The sequence below is a fragment of the Mus musculus genome, chromosome 5 (genome assembly GCF_000001635.26).
Source record: "Mus musculus strain C57BL/6J chromosome 5, GRCm38.p6 C57BL/6J".
NCBI lineage: Eukaryota > Metazoa > Chordata > Mammalia > Rodentia > Muridae > Mus > Mus musculus.
In genome coordinates this window covers 44395232-44411895 of record NC_000071.6, presented here as the reverse complement: position 1 = coordinate 44411895, position 16664 = coordinate 44395232, and the positions used below count along the sequence as shown (strand labels likewise).

The following is a 16664-nucleotide window of genomic DNA, read 5'->3' as shown; positions in this document are numbered from 1 at the left end:
AGTATACTGTTTTTTCTATTGGAGGGTTCAATAAGACAGAACTTTACTCATATATATATATATATATATATACCACTTGATAGAAATTCAAATTCCTCCAGGGTCACCACTGCTTTTCCTGTTTTTTTTTTTCCTATGGAAGGGTTAAAAAAGACAGAACTTTACTCTAAAAATACTTATAAAGAAACCACTTGGTAGAAATTCAAATTCCTCCAGGGTCAGCACTTCTTGAAATCAAAATATATGCTCAGGGGTAGGCTCAGAGCTTTAACTTGCATTCTGCTTATCAATTGTATTGCTTTAAATCAGCCAATCATGTAAGTGTGTAAGGCTGAGCTCTGACCACTCAGAGTCAGGCACAGGACCCCTTTGAGAATTTACAAACTAGAAAGAGCCCTGAAGGATGTGTTCACCTGCTGATTCAGCTTGGCTATACACCCTTTTGAAGAAACAAAAATTTCTGCCTTGCCAAAATGCTTTTGGTTGTGTGGACATTTTCTTGTGACTCCAGAACAATTTCTTACATATCAGTTCCCTCACTCCCTCTCCCGTTGCCCCAAATCCCAGCAATGTGTTCCTCACTCAACAGTTTTAGCATCTCCTCCTCCTCTTCATCATTATCATCATCATCCTTTTCTTCTCTAACCCACTAAGCCCAGATAGTGCTGCCCATATCTTCATGGCACAGGGCCATCCTCTGGAGCATTGGAAGCCTAGAAGTAGCCAAGGAAATTTTTTCCAGCCCCAAACAGCAGCTAGCAACTCTCAATAGCTCCTCAATAAGATGCTGAGCCTGGAGAACATCTATGAGACCTGTGTCAGAATTTTGGCTGACTTATTTCTGTGCAGATAAACACAGCTGCCTTGAATCTGTGAGTGCAATAGCCATGGGCCCCAGTGTATTAGTTAGTATTGTCATCTCCTGCTTTCTGACCTGCTTGAGTTCCAGTCCTGACTTCCTTTGGTGATGAACAGCAACATGGAAGTGTAAGCCAAATAAACCTTTTCCTCCCCAACTTGCTTCTTGGTCATGATGTTTGTGCAGGAATAGAAACCCTGACTAAGACAAATTGGTACCAGCAGAGTGGGGTATTCCTGTGACAACCTGACCATGTTTTGGGGAGGACTGTGGAAGGAATTTGGAACTTTGGGCTAGAAGAGCCATTCAGTGTTAAGAGCTCTGTCAGATATTGTGTAGGAGCTTGGAAGATAATGTTGAGATTACATTATGTTGAGATAGTGCAGAAGATGGAGGCCTGGCTTGTGAAATTTCAGAGGGAAAACTAAAGACTCTTTTCAGGGCCATTGCTGTTTTGATTGTGAAGATTCTGTAGTTCTGGTTAGCTGGAGCTGAAGAATCAGCTGTGATTAACAAGATACCAGAACTACGAAAGCAAAAACTTTGCATTACTGGGACTATTGATACTGGTTAGCTGCAGCTAAGAAATTAGCGGTGATTAAGAAGAGACCAGCATCGTTGAGGTGACATCTTCTGGGAAGTGTTTTCTGAAAGCACAAAGAGGCTGTGTTCCAGAGATAGCCAAGGTTCTACTCCTGCTGCAGCAGGACTTGGTAATGTGTAAGGGTCACCCAGGTGGTACTAATTTTGAAGGCATGAAGAGGTCACACAGAGCAGCTGAGGCTTGGCACTTTGAGAGGCCATGGAAGGCCATTGGTGAAGGTGCAGCCTCAGTTGCAATTGACGGCCCAGGACTGAAGGGGTCATGCAGTGTTTTGGAGATGTCAGTACCATGAGATGACCACCAAGAGCAGCAGCAGCAGTGGAGTACAGGCATCTGGAGCCTAGAAGACGATGCGTGTGCTACAAAGGGCATGGCTGGAGAAGTGACCCAAGCCCTTGGAGGAGCACAGAAGATTGTGAGTTGGATCCCAGACACTGGACGGTTGGAGATTGATTTTTGCTTTTGATTGTGACTGTGCCCTGATATTTTCCCTCTTGAAGGAAGAAACTGTTTTAGTGGAGCCCACAGTTAAGAGACTTTTAATTGTAAAAAGACATTGGATTTTAAGAGATGGATATTTTAAAGAGATTGAAATTTTAAGAATATGTAAAGACTGTGGGACGTTTAAAGTTATTTAGACCTTAGGGATGAATATGAATGTAAGGGTTGAGACTTACTAGTGATGTGTTTGTGTGTCAAATTGACAAGGGGTCAATTGTACTGGCTGGTTTTGTGTCAACTTGACACAGCTGGAGTTATCACAGAGAAAGGAGCTTCAGTTGAGGAAATGCCTCCATGAGATCCAACTGTAAGGCATTTTCTTAATTAGTGATCAGGGGAAAAGGCCCCTTGTGAGTGGGACCATCTCTGGGCTCGTAGTCTTGGTTCTGTAAGAGAGCAGGCTGAGCAAGCCAGGGGAAGCAAGCCAGTAAAGAACATCCCTCCATGGCTTCTGCATCAGCTTCTGCTTTCTGACCTGCTTGAGTTCCAGTCCTGACTTCCATTGATGATGAACAGCAGTATGGAAGTGTAAGCCAAATAAACCCTTTCCTCCCCAACTTGCTTCTTGGTCATGATGTTTGTGCAGGAATAGAAATCCCGACTAAGACACCCAGAGACTGCATTGTACAGCATCCCTTGCATTCCTTCTGCTGTCCTCTAATGCCATGCTCAAGACTTGGAGGTTTAACATCATCCCACTTAGGAGAAAGAAGCAAAGGCTTAACTGGAGATGTTGAGGCACTTTTAGCTTAGACATTTGAGTTAGAGAGGGCATCTTCTCAAATTAGTTGAGTAGACCAACCACCTTCTTCAGAAGAGCATGCAGGTTGTAAGCTGTGATTCCTCCCACATCATAAAAGGAGAATTTATAACGAATAACAGCATAGATTTTGACAATAGTCATTTCCAGTTATCCATCTTTGCTTCTAAGTGCCCTTTCCAATTTTTGTCTCTAACCTTCATGAGATTGCTATGAGTTCTACATTTCTGGTAAACCATCTGTATCACCTTGACTAAGGTGTTCACAGGACAGCCTCTGACATCCCCAGACAGTGCTTCTAGGACTTTCCCAGATGCACCAGCCAGCTCTGCCCTTGTAGGAAAGAGTTGGTGAATGGATGAGTCTAAACTGTGAAGTCTTATCTTTGCAATAAAACTAGATGAGTTCAAATCTCTTGTTAGATCTGGTGAGCTGGTTGCCTTAAGGAAAGTCAGCTATCCTTGTGCACAGCCTACTTCGTTGGCATTCTGTGTAGCAAATTAAGCACTGTTTATAAACAGTCCCAGCTGGTTGCTTCCTTGTTTCCCCACTGCCCCACCATCCTAACCCTTTTATTGAAACTCCAGGACCAAAGCCAAGATGCTTCTGGTAGGCTCTCCCTATGCTTTCTCTTTTTATTACTTATTTTCTTCACATACACTTTAAATGTTATCCCCTTTCCCAGTAACACCCCCCCAAAAAAACCCCCTTCCCCCCTCCACCTGCTCACCAACCCACCACTCCAGCTTCCCAGCCCTCTGGAACATCACAAGACTGAGGGTCTCTCCTCCCATTGATGGCCGACTAGGCCATCCTTGGCTACATATGCAGCTAGAGCCACATGTCCCACCATGTGTTTTCTTTGGTTGGTAGTTTAGTCCCAGGGAGCTCTGGGGGTACTGATTAATTCATATTGTTGTTCCTCCTATGGGGCTGAAACCCCTTCAGCTCCTTGGGTACTTTCTCTAGCTCCTTCACTGGGGACCCTGTGCTCAGTTCAATGGATAGCTGTGAAAGTTCACTTCTGTATTTGTCAGGCTCTGGCAGAGCCTCTCAGGAGACAGCTATATCAGGCTCCTGTCAGCAAGCTCTTGTTGATATCCACAATAGTGACTGGGTTTGGTGATTGTATATTGGATGGATCCCCAGGTGGGGCAGTCTCTGGATGGTCATTCCTTCAGTCTCTGCTCCAAACTTTGTCTCTGTAATTCCTTCCATGGTATTTTGTTCCCACTTCTAAGAAGGATCGAAGTATCCACACTTTGGTCTTCCTTCTTCTTGAGTTTCACGTGTTTTGCGAATTGTATCTTCTATATTCCAAGCTTCTGGGCTAATATCCACTTATCAGTGAGTGCATATCATGTGTGTTCTTTTGTGATTGGGTTACCTCACTCAGGATGATATCCTCCAGATCCATCCTTTTTCCTCAGAATTTCATAAATTCATTGTTTTTAATAGCTGAGTAGTACTCCATTGTGAAAATGTACCACATTTTCTGTACCCATTCCTCTGTTGGGGGACATCTGGGTTCTTTCCAGCTTCTGGCTATTATAAATAAGGCTGCTATGAACATAGTGGAGCATGTGTCTTTGTTACATGTTGGAGCATCTTCTGGGTATATGCCCAGAAGTGGTATAGCTGGGTCCTCAGGTAGTACTATGTCCAATTTTCTGAAGAACCACCAAACTGATTTCCAGAGTGGTTGTACCATCTTGCAATCCCACCAACAATGGAGGAATGTTCCCCTTTCTCCACAACCTTGTCATCATCCCCTGTCAACTGACTTTTTGATCTTAGCCATTCTGACTGGTGTGAGGTAAAATCTCAGGGTTGTTTTGATTTGCATTTCCGTGGTGACGAAGGATGTTGAACATTTCTTTAGGTGTTTCTCAGCCATTCAGTGTTCCTCAGTTGAGAATTCCTTGTTTAGCTGTGTACCCCATTTTTAATAGGGTAATTTGTTTCTCTGGAGTCTAACTTCTTGAGTTCTTTGTATATATTGGATATTAGCCCTCTATCAGATGTAGGATTGGTAAAGATCTTTTCCCAATCTGTTGGTTGCCCTTTTGTCTTATTGACAGTGTCTTTTGCCTTACAGAAGCTTTGCAATTTTATGAGGTCCCATTTGTCAATTCTTGATCTTACAGCACAAGCCACTGGTGTTCTGTTCAGGAATTTTTCCCCTGTGCCCATATCTTTGAGGCTTTTCCCCACTTTCTCCTCTATAAGTTTCAATGTCTCTGGTTTTATGTGGAGTTCCTTGATCCACTTAGACTTGAGCTTTGTACAAGGAGATAAGAATGGATCGGCTCTGCCTCCCAAGTGCAGAGGCAGGCAGATTTCTGAGTTTGAGGCCAGCCTGGTCTACAAAGTGAGTTCCAGGACAGCCAGGGCTATACAGAGAAACCCTGTCTTAGAAAAAAAAAGAAAAGAAAAGAAAAAGGATCTGCTCTCAGTTCTTCCGCTGCCAGGCTGCCTTTGCTGCTGCCTCTGATGGTGGCCGAGGTGGGAGGTGCCCCTGTTCGCTATGGAGCGGCACCAGTGAGGGCTCGGAGCAGCACCGAGAGGCCTAGGCCACGGTGGCGTTCGCCTATCTCTTCAAGTACATCAGCCAGCGACACAGGTGTTGGTAAATCGTGCTTATTGCTACAGTTTACAGACAAGAGGTTTCAGCCGGTGCATGACCTCACAATTGGTGTAGAGTTTGGTGCTCAGATGATAAAGATTGATGGGAAAGAGATAAAACTCCAGATCTGGGATACAGCAGGGCAAGAGTCCTTTTGTTCTATCACAAGGTCATATTACAGAGGTGCAGCGGGGGCTTTACTAGTGTATGATATTACAAGGAGAGACACTTTCAACCACTTGACAACCTGGTTAGAAGATGCCCGTCAGCATTCCAATTCCAACATGGTCATCACGCTTATTGGAAATAAAAGTGACTTAGAATCTAGGAGAGAAGAGAAAAGGGAAGAAGGTGAAGCTTTTGCACGAGAGCATGGACTTATCTTCATGGAAACTTCTGCCAAGACGGCTTCTAATGTAGAGGAGGCATTTATTAACACAGCAAAAGAAATTTATGAAAAAAAGCTAAGAAGGGGTCTTTGACATTAATAATGAGGCAAACGGCATTAAAATTAGCCCTCAGCACGCTGTTACCAACGCATCTCATGGAAGCAACCAAGGCGGACCGCAGGCAGGGGGAGGCTGCTGTTGAGTCTGGTGTTACCGGCTGCCCAGTGGAGCCACGCACTCTGTCACCCTCTTTCCTCATGCTCAGCTGAGACATGAAACTATTGAAATGGCTTTATGTCACAGGAGACTTTAATCCTTCCGATTCTTGTATAACTTTGAGTAAATGGTTAATGTTCACTTTAAAAGACAGATTTTGGAGATTGTATTCATATCTATTTGCATTTGATTTCTAGGCCAATTGATGTGATTATTTTTTGTTAAATGTTGTCTTGTGCCATTAACTACGAGCTGAATTGTATTAGACACTACAAAGTCATGGTATTTTAAATCAGTTTGTGTAGTTAGGTTTCCCAACACCTGCAGTTACCTAATGTTTAGCATTATAGGACTGTCCTCAAAAAGTTTGTCAACTTTCAAGGATAGAAGGAAAACCAGAACTCTTTGACTTCTGTATTTATCATTTGCTTTCTGTATATATAGTTTAATAACCTGCTTGGGTGTGATTTGCCAAGCTTGAACTCTAATGCATTTGCATAAATTCTACCACTGTTCGGAGCTTGAAGCTACAGAAGCATTGTTAGGAATTGCTTGGACACTGACTTTTCAATGAGCATGTTCATCTTTTCTTGTCACTAGTCCCAGAAAACTACGCTTCCTGTGTATTACTAAAGGCTGTGTGTGTGTTAACCTGTTTTAATGCCAAAAGCTATTTGTCCACAATTTCTTGAGACCACAAAATAAATAAATAAATAAAAGAATGGATCAATTCACATTCTTCTACATGATAACTGCCAGTTGAGCCAGCATCATTTGTTAAAAATGTTGTCTGTTTTCCACTGGATGGTTTTAGCTCCTTTGTCAAAGATCAAGTGACTATAGGTGTATGGGTTGATTTCTGGGTCTTCAATTCTATTCCATTGATCTACCTGTCTGTTGCTGTACCAGTACCATGCAGTTTTTATCACAATTGCTCTGTAGTACAACTAGACAAGGCTGCCCACTCTCTCCCTACCTATTCAATATAGTGCTTGATGTCCTAGTCAGAGCAATTAGACAACAAATGGAGGTCAAAGGGATACAAAATGGAAAGAAGTCAAAATATCACTATTTGCAGATGATATGATAGTATATTCAAGTTACCCCAAAAATTCCACCAGAGAACTCCTAAATCTGATAAACAATTCAGCAAAGTAGCTGGATATAAAATTAACTCAAACAAATCAGTGGCCTTTCTCTACACAAAGGATAAACAGGCTGAGAAAGAAATTAGGAAAGCAGCACCCTTCACAATAGTCACAAATAATATAAAATACCTTGGTGTGACTCTAAGGAAGTGAAAGATCTGTATGACAAGAACTTCAAGTCTTTGAAGAAAGAAATTGAAGATCTCAGAAGATGGAAAGATCTCCCATGCTCATGGATTGGCAGGATTAATATAGTAAAAATGGCTATCCTGCCGAAAGCAATCTACAGAGTCAATGCAATCCCCATCAAAATTCCAACTCAATTCTTCACAGAGTTAGAGAGGGCAATTTTCAAATTCATCTGGAATAACAAAAAATCTAGGATAGCAAAATCTTCTCAACAATAAAAGAACCTCTGGTGGAATCACCATCCCTGATCCCTATGCTTTCTAGATGCTGAATATTTCTGCCACCTTTCTTGCTCTGCCTCCTACAGTGATTAAAAGTTCTTCCCTCCGCTATGTTTTTGATGATTTTAAAAGAAAACAAAACTGCTTAACTTTGAATAAATAATTTTAAAATGCTGTCTTGGATCTATATGTGAAGGAGAGTCAAGAGTCATTTTAAACAAGCGTTAGCAAATCTCAGACTCAAAGACACTCCTACTTCACCCCCCTCTTTCTCTTCCTCTTTCTCTGTGTCTCTGCTTCTGTCTCTCTACCTGTCTCTATCTCCCATCACCCCTCTCTCTCTTACACACACACACACACACAGAGAGAGAGAGAGAGAAAGAGAGAGAGAGAGAGAGAGAGAGGCCCCACTGACTACAGCCCCTGGTGTTAGGCAAATATGTCAAGTCCTTGAACTTCAGAATTCTGTGCTATGGTGAGCCTCTCCTGTGCTCCCCTCCTGCCTGTATACTTTCTTCCATGAGCTATTGGATCAATTTTATAGTGTGTGTGTGAAGCTGATGAGGACCTGTGGGGGCAGCCCCAGCTCTGGGATGAACTAATGAGCCCAGTCTAGCTGCTGTACATGGGGATGGGGGAAATACCTTGTTCCAGCTTAAAATGTATGTTGGAAAAAGGAAAAATGCTTTCCAAGTTCTGCAGGATTTTTTTAATGTCTCATGATCATTGAGTCCCCAAATATAATTCTGAGATTTTGTCTGACATAAATTTTTTTCAACTTCTTTTAATTGCATAAATGGCTGCCTTTCTCTTGAAGGAAAATATAATACAGAGCTCACTGGGAAGGAACGCCGCCTTGATTGGTGTAATTACGACTTTCCATTCAAATGAGACACAGATCAGAACCCAGACAATGCTGCATCCTTCCACCACGTTAAAAACTTAAAAGGCCCTCACCTCAGTAGGATCTGTCTGCTTTTATAATTTCATAAAACAAAAACAGAAGCAAAAGCAAGCTCATTTACACTGATGTCATCAAACATCTTCGGTCTCCAAGGGGGATTCCTGCATTTCCTACGTACTGCTATAATATAGGTGGAAGCTCAGGTGAGTGATGTGGTAGTATTCTCTTTCCCAGAAACAAGCAGTGCCAGGAGGATGTTCTAGGCACTCTGGAATGTGCAAAACTGCCATCAGTTCTGATGGATCTTAATGGTTTTGACTTCAAATTTAAAAAAAAAAATGTTAGGACTTTTTTTTAATAACAGGGTTGAGAGATAGCAACTAAATGGAAGAAAAATATCACAAATTATTCATCTGCCAAATGAATCCAAAATGTATGAGGCATTTAAGGGACTCAGTAGAAATCCAAATAGTACAATTAAAAGTGGACAAATAATCTGAAAATAATTTTCAAAAGAAGAAATATAAATACTCCAGTGTATGAAATGTTCAGTATTAGTAACCATTAGAGAAATGAAACTCACATCCAGAGGGAGGTACCACTGCAGCCCTGTCTAGATGGCTGTTTTCTTTTTAACTGACAAAACTGCAAAAGGAACACTCATTCACTGAAGCTGGGGATGGATAAGGGAGTACGATCATGATAAAGAACAGCATAGATGTTCCTCAGAAAAGCTTGAAAATAGGTGTACTGTATATTATTCCACTGCCTTACTCTGAGATATATACCCAAAGGACATGAAATCAGGATGCCCAAGAAATAGCTGCACCCCCTGAATTTGCAACATAAGTTATGGTAATCATGAGAAGACTTCAACTGAGGTGCTCACCGAGGATCAACAGATAAAATGGGGTACCTATTCCTAACAGTGTGTTATTCAGCCACAGAAGGGATAAAATTCCATGTGATCTGTGGCACAGCAGATGGGACTGGAGATTGTTATGTTAAGTGAAATAAGCCAGGCACGGAAACACAAATTCTCCATGTCCTTTTCTACAGGTGAGTGCTAAGGCAGTTGTTTTCAAAGTACAGAGAGTGGAACAGAGATTAACAGAGGCTGTGGAAGACTGGAGCTGGCTTAAAGTGGGGGGGGGGGGGGGCGGGGGGGGGGGGGCTCAGGCAGGAGGCCTTGTAGTATTCTTCTGCACGAAGAGGTGGCTGTAGTTTACAAGCACACGATAAATGTTAAGAAGAAATAGAAAAGTCATGTTTGAAGACTCCAAATACGAAGGAGCAAAATAAAATGGAAATACAAATTGCACTGGTGTGATCATTATATGCTTGTATAGAATTATCATACTATTCCCACTGGAGGAATGTGTGTGTGTGTGTGTGTGTGTGTGTGTGTGTGTGTGTGTGTGTGTTATTAATTAAAGTTAAAAATTAAGTGAAACCAGAGCTGGAGAGATGGTGGTGCTCGGTGGTTAAGAGCAGTTGCTGCTCTTCCAGAGGACTCAGATTTGTTCAGTTCCTGGCACCCGCATGGGTAGCTTACAATTGCCTGTAACTCCTGCTGCAGGGTATACAACACTATCCCTGGCCTCAGCAGACATCTACATGGACATGCACATACTTACACAGGCGTACATATTTTAAAATAAATTTTTTAATTAAAAAAATTGAACAAAATTATACATTAAAAAAAAACCTTTCACACACAAAACCTGTATGTAGGCAATCAAAACAAATGAATTCAAGAGCCTCGAACAGTAGCCAGCCCAAATGCCTTTCAGTGGATAGCTTATTTCTAAAAATAATGTTGTATCCCTACTATATAGACTATGACTCAGCAATGAAAAGAAATGAATTATTAATGCAGAGAGCAATAACGGATGAATTTCAGAGAACTGTAGTAACCGGAAAAGCCAATTCCTGGAAGTATGAGCCTGCTATGAGGGAGTGAACGAGCGTGGGTCTAAAAAACTGAAAGGGTGAGATACATGTGGTGAAATTGCTGTGTCTTGACTGTATCAATTCTAATTGTCCAGTTATGCTATTTCATGTAGCTTTATCATGTGTCCTCATTGGGGATAACTGGGAAAGAATCCACAGAGTTTTTCTTACAACTGCATAAGAATCTATAGTTATCTCAAAATTAAAATTTTGATAAAAAATACCTTATATGGACATGAGTGTGTGTGTGTGTGTGTGTGTGTGTGTTGCGATCCACTGGAGCTGGTTGGTTTTTCAGTGGCTGCATTCTTAGAGAAAACTGACTCTTACTCTCCCAGCATCTAGCAACTGCCAGTGTTCCACCGCTAGGGATGATGGGGTTTCATGCCCAACCCCCCCTCCCTTCCATGCTGGGATTTGGTCTGGCTTTGGCTTGCACAGGTCTTACGTGTGTTATCACAACCGCTGAGCTAGAACGGGCAGCTTCTCTGCTGTGTTCTCAAGACACTATCTCCTGGTAGCCATCCTTTATCTACTTTCTTAAAAATCTATTATTTTTCATCTTCTTCAGTAACCCAACGGCCCCTAACACTGCCCTGCATTTTCTCTGTTGTTTTTATTGAGGCGCTAATCACTTCTAGCATGACAGCATGTAATTTATACTTCATGTTTACTGCCGAGTATCTTTCTCTGCCCCCAAGAACAAAAGCACAACAGAGTGGAATTGTAATCTCTATTGCTCAATGATGCATGCTGAGTGTCTAGAATGTTACTTGGCACATGAACATTCCCACAAAATAATTGTTGAATAAAAAGACACATAGATTTCAGTGTGGTGATCAGGGGCAGCTGGGGACATACAATAGCATGCCATATTCAGAGAGAAAGAGAGTTATTTCAAAGAACTCTTTCATATAACCACAGAGACTGGAAAGCCTGAAAGGTAGACCAAAAAAGAGTCACAAAAAAAGGCAATGTTGCTCAAACCCAATCCCATCAGCTACAGTATTCAAGCTACTCTTGCTTGAAGGAGTCCAAAGGTTTTTTTGGGTTTTTTTTTTTTTTTTTTCCCTGCAAAAATCCTGCTTGCTTCAGCCTTTTGTGCTGTTCTGGCCTCAACTGATTGGATAATGAAGGAAATGTACTTTACTCAAAATCTGCCAATTTTATGTTAGCCTCATGCACATATACCTTCAGAGACACATCTAATATAATGTTTGACCACATATTGAGGCACTATGACCCAACCAAGTCCATACATCAAACAACGATCACAATCAGACTGAAGTGCAGTGAGGCTCCCTGAAACTGTAGGTGGGACTGTCATCCCTTCGCTTAATGGCCATATGCTATTGTGCTTTTTACTGTGAGCAATTTGCATCTCCCTACTTACCAGCAAGCAGGCTGGTAACAACTGTGTTTTGCACTAATGCTTAGAGAAAACTCGAAATTTTCTGCAATTTCCCACTTGTAGTATTTACAGATTTTGACATGAGTTAGGTAAGATTGTTACACCAATGCAGAAAAAAAAAAAGTAAACGGGTTCTTAGGATAAAGGATGCTCACCTGGGAATAAAGACTACACAGCATGCTGCTTAGCCCTGTCTGGGAGGTCAGAACCCATTTCCCGTGTCTTGGCTCTCTCTCATCTACAATCTTAAAACTGAAGCTCTTCTTGTACAAAGGGTGAGACTAAAATGTATAGGGTGATTCAAAGCTTCCTGCTCAGAGCTAGCTGTGCTGGTCCAGGTTTGTCTCATCTGGGACTCATTCCAGAAATCTCAAGTGAAGAAAGGGAAACTGGGGCAGTAAAAGGAGGTGGGGGAAGAGTAAAGAAGAGATTCAAGGGTGGATATATAGATTTCAACAGATCTAAAGCCACTGATGACCCTCTTAACAAGTATGTGTGATACCTTGAGCACTGTACCCTGGAGGTGGGGACTATAACTATCCATTTGCCCATTTCCGGGTTGTTTCTGACTTGTAGAGAGCAAACTCCGGGGATACTAAGCAGGTTGTCAGAAGGCAAAGAGAGAGATGCTTCCGACATTGAAGTGATCCATGCAAGAACTCTACTGGAGGTAGGGCTAGAGGATGGTCATAACAATATCCACAGTTTCTAATCCTGACAGACTTCTCAAAAGTCATTCAAAACGCAAAGGCAGAGGCCTAACCAGTCTTTCCACTTCTAAGGAGAAAGATTCTGACTAAATGTCATCTGACATCATCTCACCTACCATTATCTCTCAAGGTTATTTATGAAAGCAAGTGATAAGAAGGTTCGTGATTGATGATGTTTTAGTAGAATTAAAACCAATCGTGTGGCTTGTTGTACTTTGAAACTGAAATGTCATCCATGGGTTTGTGTGTTTGAATACCTAGATATCCCCATCTGGGCTGGATGTGTTGTTTGGAAGATTGTAGGATCCGAGCCGGGCATGGTGGTACACGCCTTTAATCCCAGCACTCGGGAGGCAAAGGCAGAGGCAGAGGCAGGTAGATCTCTGAATTCGAGGCCAGCCTGGTCTACAGAATGAGTTCCAGGACAGCCAGGGCCACACAGAAAAACCTTGTCTTGTAAAACCAAAGAAAAAAAGATTGTAGGACCCGATTGTAGGATTACTGATACACCATCCCTGCCCCTAGTCCTGCTCTCTTCTTCCTGTTCCACCAACTTGTGAAGATGCTACAGTGTAAATTCCCATTGCCACAGACAGGGCTGCTCTGGCCACCACAGCTCCTGTACGGTGATGGGCTGCATCCTCTGGGACTGTAAGGCCAAATCTATCACTCCTCCAGAAGTTAGTTGATATGTCACAACAATTAAATCAACCAACTTGTTACTAAGTAGCCTCCCAAGGTGATTCATCTTTCTGGGTAGTTCCCTAGAACAAGTTTGCAATTTCTTCTTCAAAACCCCCCACAGCTTTCAGGCAACAGAAAACAACTGGTACATTAAGAATCTATTTGACAAAAGCAAAATTAAAATGAGCAGAAATGGAAATGTAACACACAAAGCAACATAAAGAGAATCTGACTGCTGTGCTGCCAAGGCACCGGATTCTCCAGTGAAGCACAGGAAATTAGCATCAGCCTCGTGCGTATACACAGTGTGGGGTGTTTTATAAACTTTACCTCATCTGTTCCCCAGAACTCCGTGTAGAGGAAGAAGTGTTGTTCTACTTTGTGCAAGCTAAACAAGGCTCGGCAAAGGTTTTCACCTAAGGTCACATAGGTAACCTGAGTCATCGGTTCCATTTTATTCAGCCATCCTCAGCATCTCTATGTGCACCAGAACAACCATTGCCAACCCTGCTCCAACCTATTAAACCACAACTCTGAGAAGAAGCCCAGAATTCTGTGTTCTAAATATCCCTAAAAACAATTCGTACAGTTAATATTTATAAACTTTTATCCCTAATGCCTTTCTATCCCTGGATATTTCTGAAGCTGAAGAGACATAATTGGCAAAACAAAATAAAATAACTGCAGAAAAAATCCAACTTCAGTTTAGCTAACAAGTGCAAGGCATGTAGCTTAGTGCTGAGCACTTACCTAGTAGTGTGTGCAAGCCCAGGTTTAATCCCCAGTGCCGTCAAGCAAAGAAAAAAGTCAACAATGTAGGAGCAGTCAAGCCCTGCAAAAGAAACCATGGTTTAAAGCAGAAACTGGAAAAAATACTCTATAAAGTGTGAATATTAAATATTTCTAGTCCCTACCACTAGACAATTCTGCCATGTGTAAATATACTACTACATACCAAGGAATGTAAATGACTGTATTTTATTTAGAAAAGCAAACAGTAGACTGGATTTGGATATGAATATTAGCTTGCTGACCCTAGCTCTAATGGCTTCTGGGAGTTGTCCCAGGTTAATGGGCATTCTCTAATGATAAAACACAACTTTAAAAGGAATTTCTTCCCTTAGAGTTCATAGTCACCAGATGGAATTTGCATTTATGCATACCAGTATACCAAAACATAGATTATCTGGGGATCTTGATTGACTTGCTACTTGATGTAAATCATGGAGAATCAAATATTTAATAGTATTAACCATGGTAACCATTGATTGAACAAATGAACGTCAGTGGATAGAATGTTCTTTCACTCTGAGAGGCATGAGTGCTACAGCCGAAAGGCCTACTTATATTGCGTATAACAATCTTGAGGATAGAGAGGATTGAAGAGGCAGATAAAGGCTCTCGCTGACCATGAACAAACAACTCTCTGTGCCTCGACTCCCTCATTGAAGGTTCAACTTGCACGATGGCTAGGCTGAACTGATAGCTTGACACCATCTTGAACCACCTGGCAATACACTCTAACTGAGGAATTGTTTGGATGAAATTGGCCTGTGGGCATGTGTTGGAGAACCCTGCTATTAAGGTTGCAGTCCCCACCCCCCAAGTCCAGATAGCTCTCTGAGCTTGGTGCAAAATGGAGGGCTTCCTTTCTCAGCAGGGCTTCCCTTTCTCTGACTGACCGTGTCTGGAGAGTGTCCCTGAGCACAGAGCCTTATCTGAAAAGTGACCTTATGCCTTACTCTCTGCAAGCATTGCATAACTCAGCACACAAGTCCTGCTCTGGCCTCCTACCCTCATGATAATTAAATACTATAAGATGACCATTCATCCCTTCCCATAATAATTAGGTGCTATTTTATGAGCAATCATTCATTTGCATTCCTACCCCTAAAAGCCCTTATATACCCTATCCTTGGAAAAAATAACATAGATTTGTCTCACTGCAACACTCTCCACAAGTACTTCCATCAGAATTGTAGCCATCCAAACCCTTCTTGATGCTTCTGCTCCTTTTGTCCTTATGATCTGGTGGCCATAGCCCCTGCCCCAGGAAAAGGGAGACCCACAGGCATATGCATGAGGGATTGTCTTGATGTCATTAATTGAAGAGGGAAGACATGCCCACTGTGGTTAGCACCATTCCCTAGGCAGGGGATCCTAAACTATACAAGTATAGAGCACAAGTAAGCAAACATGCATTCATTCTTCCTCTGCTTGTGACTGACTGTAGGTGTGACTACTTTAAGTTCCCATCTTGACTTCCCTACAGAGATACATAGTCTAGGAGAGCATTCACAACTAGGCTCAAGTCTGAACGAGGAGAGAACAAAAGCGGGAACTGCAGAGTACCCACAGTTCATACACATGCTAAGCAATCTAGAACTAATTGTGCAAATCAATAATCGATATTTTTACAATTTTATTTTAGTTTTAATTGTGTCTATGCATGCCGCACATGCACACGAAAGCTACAAGGGTATCTGCATGTGAGTGCAGATACCTAGAGTAGCCAGACGGGGGCACTAGATCCCTAGAGTTGAAGTTACAGGCTGCAGCTGTGAGCAGCCCACTGTGTATGCTAGAAACCAAATTTGGGTCCCCTGGAAGATCAATACACACTCTTCCCTTCTGAGCCATCTATCCATCCCCTGACAAGATCATTCTTGCATCCAAGCAGTTCTAATAGGAGAGAATTACAGTATAATAGTAAATATTACATTGTAGAGAAATATGTACCCAGTAAGATAGTGTTCTATTAAATGTACATACACACAGAGAGACATGCACATGGGCATGCATATAAATACATGACTGTGTATGCATGTGCATATAACAGTGTTGGTATGATTGGTCTTAAGTGGAGAGGCTAACTAATGGAAGCTTGGGCAGTCTACAAAGAATTTCAGTCCTTCTCTAACCCCAGCCTCTAACTTTAATTTTTTTCAAAACATACTTTTAATGATGGTTCTTAAGCACTTTGACTTCCTTTGTAGCCCAACACCCACCAGAGACAGTGGAAAAGAAAGGATATGGGGGAAGTGGTTGTGTTTAGAAAGGGTGCTTTGGAGCACATCCTATCTGCATTGTAAGGAAATTGGCAGTTCAGTTCACAGGTTAGCAGTGAGTCCTTTTTATACTCTCTCCAAACATCAGGTATCCTCCAAGGGTCTTGCCTAAGCACTTATCTTGCCTTGGCACACGTGTCTGTCTCAGCTGACATCATTTTGCCAATCAGCCCAAGGCCTCGGAAGCGGCAAAAAAGCAGAAGTTTTAGGTGTGTTTCTCTCTATGAAGACCCAACAAATGCAGCCCAACTACGCAGTGTAAGGCAGTCTAATACAAGTGTGTCCTTAGCAAATAGTCTTTCATCATGTATCCTTTCGTGTGCTTGTTTTAGTAGAACATCCTCTCTTCTGTGTCTGCTTCAGCAAAACGTTCCTTGCCCCACCAAAACACCATCCAACACAACTGACTTTCCAAAGAACC

At 42.0% G+C, this 16664-nt stretch overlaps 1 pseudogene; it reads left to right on the top strand.

The window, feature by feature from the left end:
- The first annotated feature begins 5153 nt into the window (after positions 1-5153).
- Gm5865 lies at positions 5154-6099 on the top strand (annotated as a pseudogene).
- The last annotated feature ends 10565 nt before the right edge of the window (positions 6100-16664 follow it).